General features: G+C 53.9%; 2 protein-coding genes across 4 annotated transcripts in view; one reads left to right on the top strand and one right to left on the bottom strand.

Moving 5' to 3' along the window:
• The window catches only part of MACROD1 (mono-ADP ribosylhydrolase 1), a 182,268-nt gene that overhangs the window by 47,609 nt on the left and 122,209 nt on the right, over window positions 1–12,450 (bottom strand). The window lies entirely within an intron of this gene.
• FLRT1 (fibronectin leucine rich transmembrane protein 1) overlaps window positions 9,322–12,450 on the top strand; it is an 84,576-nt gene continuing 81,447 nt past the window's right edge. Inside the window, exon 1 of the mRNA XM_074959743.1 lies at window positions 9,322–9,796. The gene's annotated coding sequence lies outside the window, so the exon portion shown is untranslated. The remainder of the gene's footprint in view (window positions 9,797–12,450) is intronic.

The following is a 12,450-nucleotide window of genomic DNA, read 5'->3' as shown; positions in this document are numbered from 1 at the left end:
GCTCCCGTTGCCAAGGTAACTCCCCGGTAACAGGTGCTAAACCATCAGCAAATTGCCAGGGCATGAATGAGGAGCGGAAATCTGTCTGTTTCCAACCCCAGCCAGGGAGAGGCTAGCTTTGACTGATCCCCTCTAACAAGGCCTGGGCTCTGATGAGCTTTACAAACAGCTCAACAATAACAAGTCTGGCGCTGAGATGCGGTGGGGTGGGGTCAGGGGGCTGTTTATATAGGGATGCCTTGTCCTGTGCTGAGAAGCAGCTGCCTCTGGAGTGGGAGCTGTTTACATAGGGATCCCTGGCCCCGCACTGAGATGCAGCCATGTCTGGGGCAGGGCGTGGGGGCTGTTTATACAGGGATCCCTCACCCCATACTGAGATGCAGTCACCTCTGGGTCAACGCCCCACATTCCACCCAAACTCATCCATTAGAGTTTCTTTTCAGTTTTCTGACCCCTTCTGCTAATGTAAGATTCCTGTACTCCACTCATCTGCCCAGGGTGTAACTGCACTTCCTTCTCCGGAGTGCCTCCTGATTTACACCAGTCTGAGCACAATCAAACCAGATGGAGTGACACCTGATTCCCAGCTGTGTGAGCAGAACTGAGTGCAGTGGAGTTACTCCAGACTCCCACCTCTGTGAGCAGAACTGAGTCAGCGGGGTTACTCCAGATTCCCACCATCCTGGGCAGTACCAGCGGCTGACTGACACTGACCCAGGTTGCTGACGGAGAACAGGCCCATGGTCCTAGGTGCCATCACCCTAACCCCTCTGTCAGACATTCAGAGAGCCCTCCCAGCTGAGCCTGACCCTACTTGCCAGCAAGAGCCAATCTGCCCACCAACGTTTAATCTATCAGCTCCCCCTTCACTCCAAACTCGGGGCTAGAAATGAATGGAGGCTGTCAGTCTTTCCCCATCCTCGCCATGCTTGGATGCATGGGGCCCATCCTGTGTAGAGCTCTCTAAACCCATCCAGGGGAGGGCTGCTACAGGGCAGGGTCCCCTGTCTGCTTCAGGCTTCCTGTGGCTAAGCAATCAAATCCCCGGTTATATTCCTGGCATGGAGGTTTTACCTGCCCCCATTTCCTCCCCGGCTGTGAGAAGCTGTTTGGAGAAGGAGCAGCATTGTGGGAACGTTCAGGGGTGGGTGAAGTATTCAGTGACTCAGGAAGGGGGGCTCTCTCCCTGAGTCAGTGCTGACCCCAGTTCCCCAGTACAGCACTAGGGGGTGCTATGCTGCAGGGTGTGGGGTGGGGGTGGGGCTCTGTAGAGGGTGCTCTTTTCTCTAAATCAGCCCTTAGTATGTGTCTGTGCTACGCCTGGCACAATGGGGACCCTGATCTTGGCCAGGGCCTGTGTAGTCCCTGGCACAACTGTTACTGCATTCTTCACTGCCTGTCTTAAATTGTTATATAATCCTGTTAAACGACTCCCCACCCCAGAGGTGGAGACCAGGCAAGGGATCTCTGTATAAATAGTCCCCACACCGCTCCCCGGAGGTGGTCACTCTCAGCACTGGATGAGGGTTCCCTGCATAAACAGCCTCTGTGCCCCTCTCCAGAAGCAAATAATGGGATGAAATGCGGCAGCCGAGTTGGGAGAAAAGGACAGAGGAAGAATCTGATATTTCAGGGGTGACCCCAAGTCACCTCGGTGAGAATCTGAGAATATTCTCATACCTCGGAACCTGCTGTTCCTTGATCAAACCTGCTCCTCTGGGGGTGGTGTGAATGCCTTGTTTGAACTGAACTATTATTGCGGGCTGCGCTTCACAGTGAAAAAAAAAGTTCAGCTGAGATTGCAGGAAAAGGTGGCTTTCAACTCTTCCTCCTGGCCCAATCCACCTGTGAGCTGAGCAGGGCTGTCAGACGGTCCCAGTGCTGTGTGGGCCGGCTGGGCTGGACTGACGGGTTTGAACAGCACTTAGCAAACCACACCCAGGCCAGTCTCCTGGGACTGGACAGCGGCCGGAAATGGAGCTGGTAGGATTAGGAACCGATCGATTTTGAGGACGGGGAAGAATGTGTGTAAGTGTGAGTCAGCATGCACAGGAGGGCGTGTGCATAAAGGTTAGAGGTGTGTGTGTGTGTAGTGGGAATATGTGTGTGTATGAGAATCTAGGGATAGATAGATAGATAGATAGATTAGATGTGTATGGGGATAGATAGAGAGCTCGATCCATCGATAGGGGCTGTGGGGAGATGGATGGATCCCCAGGGAATAGAATGCAGGGTAGGGGACGATCCTGTATCGGGTCCCAGCATGGGGTCATGCAATGGGCAGGCCCAGGATGTCCCCTGCTCTGCCCCAGTCCCAATGGCTTTCTGCAGGTTGGCGCAGTAGCCTTGCTATGTATTTCCTCGGCTCCGAGACTCAGGCCTGAAGGGACCTGCTATCACTGCACTTTGCCTCCTGCTTCAGAGGCTGCACGGATTCTGTATCACGCAAACGGAGGAGGGGCTCTGAACAGGCTCTGCATTGATTCAAGGTGTACCATTCTCCACAGTTCCCAAACAGTATAAACAGCTACCTGCCCTGCCCCAGAGGTGGTTGGATCACAGCAGCAGGCGACGGATCCCTGTATAAACAGCCCCCCGCACTCTGCCCTAGAGGCAGCTGCATCTCAGCACTGGGTGAGGTGTCACTGTAAACACAGCTCAGAGCACGGAGAAAGATGCTCTCTCCCTTTCCGTTCGCTGACAGTCTCCTGCTCGGGGACTAATTAATTCTGGTGCCGCAAAGCCCAGCGAGCTGCTGTTGAATTTGCCGTGTTAATGTGAAGAGCTAATGAAGACAGAATGCCCGCGGGGATCCCAAAGCACTGAGACCAAGGGGAGCGGAGAGGCCTGGGCAGGGCCATCTTGCCAGCACCCTGATCCCCTCCCCAGCCTGTGTTCCACCATGGGGGTGTTTCTGTGTCAGCGCTGGGCAAAGCCCCAGGGCTCTTAAGGGACCCCAGCATCCTGCTACCAGTCCTCCTCCCCTCATTCCTCTCCCCCTTTGTTAATTAACACAGCCGCAGCTGAGCTGGCTGGCGTTCAGAGGCAGAGCTGAGCCAAACGATCTGGCCAGGTTTCAGGAGCTGGGAGCAGCCGTGGTGCAGCAAGCAGGGGGTGCTGCCATGTGGGCTGGGATGGGCACCCCACACTCTCTGGACCCTTTCTGCCCCCAGGGAGACCCTGCCTTCAGATCTGCTACAGGGCAGGGGGGACGCGTTCCAGGGATGAGGACCAGCCGCTCATTGCACAGACCTGATGGAGATCAGGGCCTGCATCGGGCCGGGCACTGCACAGAGAATGCCTCGCAGGCTGAACACAGGGCGGGAGGGGAAGGGACTGTTCCTAGTCACATAGCTGGTCACAGCAGAGCTGCAAACAGAACCCAGTTTAGTCCCTTGATTGACCTTCATGCTGTGAGGGTGATTCCTTTGGCCCGGTGGCCATTTGCACCAGTTCTATGCAGGTGTGACAAAATCAGAGCACTGGGGCTTGCACAGCTACTTTGCACTAGTGTGAATGGCTGCATGAGGGGCAGGGCAATGGGGAACTGGGCTCACGGTGCAGAAAAATGGCAAGTCAGGCTCACAAGGATTCAAGAAAGGGTTGAGTAAGGACTAGGAGTCAGGATTCCTGGGTTCTATTCCCAGTCTGTTTGGGGTCTGTGCAGCACCTGGTGCAACGGGGCCCCAATCGGTCGGGGTCTGTGCGGTGCCCAGCACAATGGGGCCCTGATCTTGGTCGGGGTCTGTACAGCACCTGGCACAATGGAGCCCTGATCTCGGTCAGGGTCTGTGCAGCGCCTGGCAAAATGGGGGCCTGATCTCGGTTGGGGTTTGGGCAGCACCCAGCACAATGGGGCCCTGTTCTCTGGCAGGTGTGACTGTAACACAAACTAATAATTTGCAGCCTCTGGTCCTTGCCAGCACAACAGCATCTCATTCGCTCTGCCCAGAAGATTCATTCCTCCCGCCACCTTATTCTTCTCCGCCCCTCCCCCTGCAACTGAAGTACCGACAGCTGGCTACAAATTATCTCCCATTATTAACGTAAGAGAACTAGAGGCAGTGGGTGATTCAAAGAGACGGTGGCACAGACACCCAGATATTTTTAGGGATTGGCTTGAATTGCAGTGCCAGAGCTGCAGAGATGTCAGTCCAACTCATAAGAATTTGGTAGCAGGCAGGGAGGGAGGACTCTGCATTAATCTGTGGTGGAGGAGCGAGCAGCAGAAACAATCCTGTGCCCCACTCCAGAGGGAGCTGCATTCCAGCGCTGGGTGAGGGATCCCTGTATAAGCAACTCCTGTGCCCCACCCCAGAAGTGGCTGCATCCCAGCGCTGGGTGAGGGGTCTCTGTGCATCAGGTTATAACTGCAACTTCCCAGCACCAGCCTGGGTCTGTGCATGAGGAGGAGCTAGAGGAGAGGGTGGCTGGTGCCTTCACTGCGCAGTGCCCCAGGACAGGAAATACCCCTGGTGCTAAGGGTTACGTATTGAGTTCCTGCTTTTACCAGGCAGCCTGAGAGTACAATGGGCTGCCTAGGACAGCAGGAACAGGAATGCCTGGCCCAGCGGGCCCTCCAGCCCTATGTCCTTCGCGTGTGGAAAAGGGGCAGAGCTGTACTGATACACCCTGAATCATGTACCCTCATTTGCACTAGTTCAAAATGGGTGTGAAACATCATCACTCCCTGCCCAGTGCTGGGAATGGAACCCAGGAGTCCTGGCCCTCAGCCCTCTCTGCTCTAACCACTAGACTCCACTTCCCTCACAGAGCTGGGAGCCAGGTCCCTCCTCCCCTCACTCTGCTAGCCCTGGAGTCACCCTCCTGCAGGAGCCTCCAAAGGCACATGCTGGCTGCTCCTCCACCCACCTTAATAATTGAGATGCCAGTGGCTGGGGGCTCTGCTTGATGCTGGCCAGAGCTGGGGCCAGGGCAGGGACAGCCCAGCTGTGCCCAGGTCTGAGCCTCACTGCCCTCATCCCTGCTGCTGCTTGGTCTCCAAGGGAACATGCACACCCCCATCTCATGAACCCCAGAGACTCTCACACAGTCACAAGCTCCCATATCCCTGGTGCAACAGGACCCCCGGACCGGATGACCCCCCAGGACCCCAGATCCCCAGTACAATGGGACACCCATCCCCAGACAACATCCCAGAACCCCTGACGTGGATCCTCAGTACAAGGGGACCCCTGCCCCAGCTGACACCCTAGGACCCTTGACCCCAGTTACCCAGTTCAAGGGGGCCCCCTGCTCCAGATGATACCCCACCCCAGGACCCCGATCCCAGATTCCCAGTACAAGGGGACCCCCAGAGGACACCCCAACCCTTCCAAACATACACACGACAGACATTAGTCAGGTCATTTAATGCACCACCAGGAGGGGTTTGGATGCCACGGTGATGGGCATGGGGTGAGAACTTCTCTGGGATACACATGGTGCCAGCCCAGGCAGGCACCCCAGGGACCTGGCCGGCGTGTTGCTGCTGCTTGCATTGGTATTCCAGGCCACCGCTGCACTCCCTCCAAACCCCATCGCTGTGCTCCGGCTGTTCAAGGAAAACACCCGCCTTCCCCTGTCTCTTCCTTGGCATCAGGCGTTTCTGTTGCCAAGCAACAGCCTCGAGAGGCTTTTCCTGCCACTGATCAATTTTGCCAGCCGCTGGCTGGAATGGCTGGACCCAGGTGCCTGCTACCTGCTGCACCACCTGAGACCCGAGGGCTGGGAGGGAGGGGGCTGGCCCTTGCCAAAGACCCTTCCAAACTCACAGGCAGAGCCTGTGTGTAAACTCCACTGAGCTGCTACCAGTCATGGGGGGTAGGTGGATGTGGCCCTGAGACACAGTGTGCAGATGTGCCTGGGGCATGGCATGCAGCAGGACTGACACACGTTGAAGGTGGCATGTGCTGAGATTAGCATGTGCCATACACCGAGCTAAACATGCATGAGGGAGGCATGCAGCAAGAGTGCCATGCACTGAGGAGGGCATGCAGGTCGCAGTGAGATGAGCACGCATCACGGGTGGCACTGGAGATTTCAATGGGCCAAAACTGTATTTGCAGGCGGCGCTGTCCAAGTGTCCCCTCCCCAGTCACTCATAGGGGGCCTTGGTTTGGAAACTTGGAGCTGCCCTGGTCCTGGACTGTGGGAGAGGAGAAAATCCACTGGAGACCCATGGGTATCAGTGAGCTAGATATACACACACATCAGGCTGCAATGCACTGGGTGCTGCACAGACCCTGACCAAGATCAGGGCTCCATTGTGCCAGGCACTGCACAGACCCTGATTGAGACCAGGGCCCTGTTGCGCCAGGTGCTGCACAGACACCTTGTTGCTCTAGTGCTGGTAACTACACAAAATTTGTGCCCTGTGGCTGTGGGGCTTCCAAACCCCATGTTGATTTTTTATATTCATTGCTCCAACTCTGGAGAACCCAGCTCCTGCTTGCAAAAGGGGAGCCCTCCAAACCTTATGCTGGCCGGGGCTGAAGGAGAATCCCTATTGGCAGTATAGGAGCTATGACACACACACACATCAGCAGTTAGGCTTGGACCAGCAGAGGGCAGCAGGGAGGCACACACGCAGCTATAATCTCCCACTAGGGTGACCTGCCAGTTGTAGACTATAAGGTCACACACAAATCTCAGGAGCAGAGAGCTCCGGGATGGTTTAATTTAGTGGCTCCCTGCAGCATGAACTGTACAAAGTGGGGTGTGGGTGGCTGGAGAGTAAGGAAAGAGGGCTCTCCAAGAACACGCCAATCCTGGGATGGTGGGAGCCATGGCGGGGGAGGGGAGATGAAGTTTAATGGGAAATCTGCAGAAAACTGGAGGCTTTTTATAGAAACACTAAAATATCAAATTAGGGAGGAATTATAGGAACATAATAAGGGCCCTTCATTAGCGGATCAGAGCTGGTGGAAGAGGGGGAAAAACACGAGCGGGGAGGGGAATAAATATGTATGTGGCTCTTCCTCATTCCTTGCAGATTCATTAGCCCAACATTGCAGGAGTTTCTCTTTCCATGCTGCGGGCCAGAGTTTACAGATCTTAAACTACAATGATTCATGCCCTGCTGTGGGATATTGTTATTAACGTTACAGTAGCACCTAAAGGGCTTGACTGAGATCAGCCCAACCGAGATCAGGACCGCGTTGTGCTGGGTGCTGCCCAGAACCCGACTGAGATCAGGACCCCGTTGTGCTGGGCACTGCCCAGACCTTGACTGAGATCAGGGACCCCTTTGTGCTGGGCGCAGCTCAGACCCCGACTGAGATCAGGGACCCCTTTGTGCTGGGCGCTGCACAGACAACAACTCCTCTTCAACCTACCAAGCTCCCAAAACCTCCAGAAAAGAGATACCTAGGTTGGAAAAACAGCTGTCATCTCACCTAGCACCTGAGACGTGGCTGTCTCTGGGGCGGGACGCAGGGGCTGTTTACACAGGGACCCCCCCACCCAGCACTGCGATGCAGCGGCCTCTAGGGTGGGGAGCAGTTTAACAGCGGCACACAACAGTTTAAGACAGGAAGTGAAGATTCAAGTATCAAATGAAACTACAGACAGATTAAGAGGAGAGAGTGCCCACTACTAAGCCCATCCCGGCACCCCCTGCAGCACAGAGCCCGAGTGCTGCACTGGGGCACTGGGGCTAGCACTGACAGCTATGGGAAAGAGCCCCCTATTTAGCCGCCACTGGTCCTTGCAGCAGCGCCCCCATGCACTGTGCTGGGGCACTGGGGTCAGCACTGACTGTGGGCAGACAGGAACCCCATTGAGCCCTCCTACCCTGCTCCTTGCAGCACAGGGCCCCCTAGCATCACACAGGGGCACTGGGGTCAGCACTCACTGAGGGGACATGGCCCACTAGCATTGCGCATTGAGCTCAGCCAGGCAGGAGAGGGCATGAGCATGGGGGGAAATGTGAGTGGCACTGGTCCAAGGGTTGTGTGTCACTCTGCATGGGGACAAGAGCCAAGGAGCTTCTGACCGGTGTGACTGTCACTGAAAGGGCTGCAGCCCAGAGTCAGGCCCGTCCGGTAATTAGTGCCCACAGGGGAAGGTTGGCACAGAGGCCCCTGACTCCTCCGGTGGTGCTTTCGACTGAGCTGAGACCCAACACAGTGATTTCACGCCAGGGCTAAGGAAGAGCCATCTGATGGGAAGGCAGGTGGATCACCAGGACCCCGACTGCCACGCGAGGAAAGAGAGGGCAAAGGGATGGAGCCGGGGCTCAGAGCAAATCAATTTAGGACTCAGTCCTGACTCCCAGGCCTCGCCCCCACTCTGAGCCACTAGGTACCCACCCACGCACCAAGCTGGGGATAGAACCCAGAAGTCCTAACTGCCCCCTGCACTAACCCACTAAACACCCCCCTGCCCCCCTCCCCCGAGCAGGGACAGAATCCAGGAGGGTCATTTCAGAAAACTTCAGGGGCGAGGGGAAGGCAAAGCTGTGTCAGGCTATAGAGCCTTATACGTGACTATTATATCCTGCATCGGGGTGGGGGATTGCATAATGGAGAATGTAGACCTATGAAAATCTGTGGGGTGGCAACTGCCCCTGCCTGGCTCCCAGCCCCCTGCTCTCACCCACTAGACCCCCCTCCCTTAGAACACTCCCAGACCATCCCAGCCATCATCCATTTAGGTACAGACTGAAAAGTGGGGGAAATACCCCTGGGGGTCCCCTCTCCATACTCCTCCCCCATCACAGCCCCAGAGGGGAAGGGCTCACAGCCTGACTGGGGGGGCACAACGGCCAAAGGGCTTGAACAAACAAAACTCTCCCTGCGGACAAATCCCAGGGTACTTGGTTTGCCGCCACTACTGCATTAGATGACAGACTGATGGGGCCAGATGCACACCTGGTGTAAACTGGGGTCAATGGAGCGATGCTGATTTACACCAGCTGGGGATCTGGTCCCATTGACTCCAATGGAGCGACGCTGATTTACACCATCTGGGGATCTGGTCCCATTGACTCCAATGGAGCGACGCTGATTTACACCAGCTGGGGATCTGGTCCCATTGATTCCAATGGAGTGACGTTGATTTACACCAGCTGGGGATCTGGTTCCATTGGAGTGACGCTGATTTACACCAGCTGGGGATCTGGTTCCATTGGAGTGACGCTGATTTACACCAGCTGGGGATCTGGTCCCATTGACTCCAATGGAGTGACGCTGATTTACACCAGCTGGGGATCTGGCTCAGCTCGACCCCCTCCCCCTTCCTGACAGCTGCCCTTCATGACGACGCTGCATCATTATCCCCACAGCCTCTTTTTTCGGCTCCAAAAGGCCCCGTGAACCACAAAACAGGCGTTGCTCTCTCTGGCCCCTCTGCCATTTTAGCTGCAGGGGGCGGCGTGGGGGGCCCTGCCGGCGTCCAGCTAGCAGGAAGCACCCCGGCTCTTCCTCCCGTTACACCGCGTTGCATCGCCCCGGCTAGCACAAATGCACAGCGCGCTCTAGATGTCGTCTGGCGCACCAGTGGCATCGCAAGCGCTCTCCCCCGCGCTCCCCAGCAGCCGTGTGTGTGTGTGTGTGTGTCTTTGCTCGCCCCCACCCCCAGCACACCAACCTTCACTCTGCTCCACACTTCATCCCTTGGCCTTAGCTCGCCCCACGCCGCGAGCCAGCCCTCCCTCCCCACCCCTCTGTTTGAACACCCCCCTCGCCGATTTCCTAGTCTGAGTCTCCATCCCTTTTTGCCTCGTTACTGGAATAAACTGGCCGGCTGGCGTGATAAACTTTGTGGAGGGAGAGAGCGATTGGACGCCAAACAGGTAAGCTTCCACCCCCAAATATATGTAGAGAGAGATTTGTTCGTATTGAAGCCCAGGATGCCTGGGTTCCAAACAGACCTCGCTTGCAAGGCTGCTCCGGGATTTGCAATGATAGCGTGGTTAAAATGCCCGGGCTCCACCGTACAGATTCACTGCTCTGGATTTGCCTAGCTTTCTAAGACTTTTCTGTGATTAAAACCCCATTATATAGGGGTCTGTCCCCCAGCTGTTAGCTCATCGAGCTTATTTACTTTTGCTGGAGAAACCAGGGTTTTCCAAAAACCTGCAGCGCATTCAAAGCCCCACTGCCTCTGTTCTCAAGTTGGGTGTTTTTTGTGCAATAGGGCAAAAGGATGGAGATGGTTTTGGGCACTGATTTTAAGGAGGAGTGGGGGTGGGGGGGAAGCTTGTGTGATTTGATTTCTCTGTCCCTACCTGGAATTAGTTATTTCACACAGGGGGAGAGAAAGTGAGGAGAGACCAGCAGACCAAAAATAAAAAAGACGGATTTGAGAATCGGCTAATGGGGGTGGGAGGAATGCAAGCTGCTTTCCCGGGCAAGACTGATAGCCGCTGTGCCGTGAAGAGCTGGCTTTGCACCTGGAGAAGATGCAGCGGGGTGTGTGTGTGAGAATGTCTTTCCCATTAGACCCCAGAGTGAAATATTTTTTTGTGCTCCTTCACCTCTGCATGCGTGTTTCTTGTCGCTTTTCATGTACCGTTCCATTCATGCATACATGATAGCCATGCCCGTAGCTGAGTGCACAAACAGGGACATTCCAGCCACTTAAGGAAACAAGGTGCTCGGGTGAGCTTACACTTCAGTAACCTTTCTGAGCAACGGCAAAATATCCCCCCCCGCCCCCCGCCAAGTAGCTGGGTTGAAATCTGTTTCAAGGAATGAACCCACAATTTGGAGAATTTATCCCAATTTACGCGGTGTATTTTTTCCGGAGGGGGTTCCAGAAAGAAAAGCGATGCTCTGAATTTTGCAGCATTGCCCGATCCACATTCAACATTTCATTTCCTAGCAGGAGGGCAAATAATCCAAAACTCAACATCGAACACTGGGCTGGCATGGACATAAAGCTGAGCTTTTTCGTCTTTTTAAACTGGATCCTGCTGTAAAGAAAAATTCTCCCTGGGGGCTCTAATCTTTTGCAACTTCGCAACCTGGGCAAAAGGATTTGGAATTCATGTTTTCCAAATGGACCAGGAAAGTCAGGAACTTTCATTTAATTAATAATGTTTGCAAGGTGCTTCCACTATAGAGAAGAAGGGTTATTTTAGCTCTTAATCCTGCAAGGATTTAAACAATTGCCCCCTTTTCTTCAAGGTGAATAAATCGAAGTAACAATTAACCCCGCTCTCAGAAAAGCCAATATTTCCCTCCTTCTTAAAGTATATTTATAAGAAAGCAATGCGTGTATATTGTATTTGGTGGACTGGCTTCTATCAAAGCCCATGCACACAGTGGTGTAAGTCAATACACGACCTCTCCTTCGGATTTGATTTTACTTTGGATGGTGTTAGCTTGATATTTTTAATAAGCTGTTTGCTAGCGACTTTTCCTGTCCCAGCCTATGTTGAATAGAAAGAAGTGGGATCTATTTATCTATCTATCTGCATTAATTCTGGCGAGTCAGTCTGGACTTGTTTTGTGTCTGCTTTTGGGAAGGGCTCAATGGCCTGCAATCATAGTTCTTCCACTCAAAGGTGTTTTATGAAAACAGAAATATTTTATGCACTCTATTATATTTGGATCTGTGTGTCGCTCGCTTTCCTCTGGGGGGGAAAGAACACCCCCACCCACCAAATAATCCTTCCACTGGTTTTGTGTGTGCGGTCCATGAAGAAGAAAAAAGATTTCTTGCAGTACCAGGGCCAGAGGCCCTGAGGGCTGAATTTTGAGCTGGGATTTTAAGACAGAAAGCTTTAAGACACCCCTTTCTATAATCTCTCTCTTTTTGCCCAGTTTGTGGCAAGAATTGAGGCCTGTGGAACTGTAGCAGGAGAAATGATATGGCAAAGTTTTAAAATAAAAATCAATTTTGTTGCCTTGAAAAGTGGGAAAAATTTCTGCTTTGGGGGATTTTGTGGCTGCTGTTAAAAGCTGAATAGCCCAAACATTGAGACTGTGTGGTGGGGTGGGGGCTGAAGTGCCAGCCAGGTGGCTGGATTTGCTTAAGGAAATAACATATTTAGGGCTGGGGAAAAGAAATGAATGCGAACTGGCTGCTGATGAAAGATGGGTGTATGTGGCAGTGAAGGAAAATATTTGGGAGTGAAAATGATCTCCATCTGTGGACAGCGGAAGTCTTGTAGTGTATTAGACCAAACTTCTGGCTCTGTTGTGAATTGAACAGGCTGGCAAATGGGAGCAAAAAGAGGGTGGAAAAGCAGAAATACACTTTTGGAGTCCATGTCTGTGTTTTTTCCACCTGTGTCAGCAACACGGAGGGCCCATCTTGGATCATAGCATTCTGCTCTTATTCTGGGAAAGTAGGCTCCATTCCCCCCATCCCTGGACGAGGGGAGAGACACAATTCCCAGGTTCAGAAAGGCAGGGGCCCCAGATTCATAGAATCTGCAAACAAATAGCGGGAACCATTTCTTAGCATTAGGGCAAGTCACGGCCTCTGTTCAATTCCTGA

This window comes from Natator depressus, chromosome 7 (assembly GCF_965152275.1).
Source record: "Natator depressus isolate rNatDep1 chromosome 7, rNatDep2.hap1, whole genome shotgun sequence".
In the NCBI taxonomy this organism is placed as follows: Eukaryota; Metazoa; Chordata; order Testudines; family Cheloniidae; genus Natator; species Natator depressus.
This window is presented reverse-complemented; position numbering and strand designations above follow the sequence as displayed.